Genomic DNA, 424 nt, shown 5'->3' on the forward strand with positions numbered 1-424 from the left:
TTTACATTGAAATCTTTATTGAAAATAATTAATTAATAGAATTAAAAATATAATTTATTTCGTGCATTTAATGATAATATAATAAGATAATAAATAAAGAAAAACAAAGCAAGGTAGATCATTTCCGTAATAATTAGCGAGTTGTTCATCAAATTTGAGTTTAAGTTGAAATTGTTGCAGAGGTTGAACCGGTTGCCACTAATAGAAATGGGGATGGAAAATAAATCACAAATTAGTATAAGAAAGACTATAAGCTTAAGCTGAGTATAGCTTTACCGGAGGTGGCCGATGTTGCTGTCGACATTACACTAGAGGCGGTTGTACTGCCAGTTCCACTAGTTGCAGTGCTACCAGTTGCAGTACTACCAGTTGCAGTGCTACCAGTTGCAGTACTACCAGTTGCAGTACTACCAGTTGCAGTACT

The 424-nt window shown here is 34.4% G+C and overlaps 1 long non-coding RNA gene across 1 annotated transcript; it reads right to left on the reverse strand.

Moving 5' to 3' along the window:
- Positions 1–32: 32 nt before the first annotated feature.
- Positions 33–418, reverse strand: LOC116350069. The gene is made up of 2 exons (XR_004201986.1): positions 277–418; positions 33–198 (listed from the first exon to the last, which is right to left on the reverse strand). It is a non-coding gene; the product is annotated as an uncharacterized LOC116350069 (long non-coding RNA).
- Between the last annotated feature and the right edge of the window lie 6 nt (positions 419–424).

The sequence above is a fragment of the Contarinia nasturtii genome, unplaced genomic scaffold (genome assembly GCF_009176525.2).
Source record: "Contarinia nasturtii isolate CC-2019 unplaced genomic scaffold, AAFC_CNas_1.1 Cnas_scaffold_3458, whole genome shotgun sequence".
Taxonomy (NCBI): Eukaryota; Metazoa; Arthropoda; class Insecta; order Diptera; family Cecidomyiidae; genus Contarinia; species Contarinia nasturtii.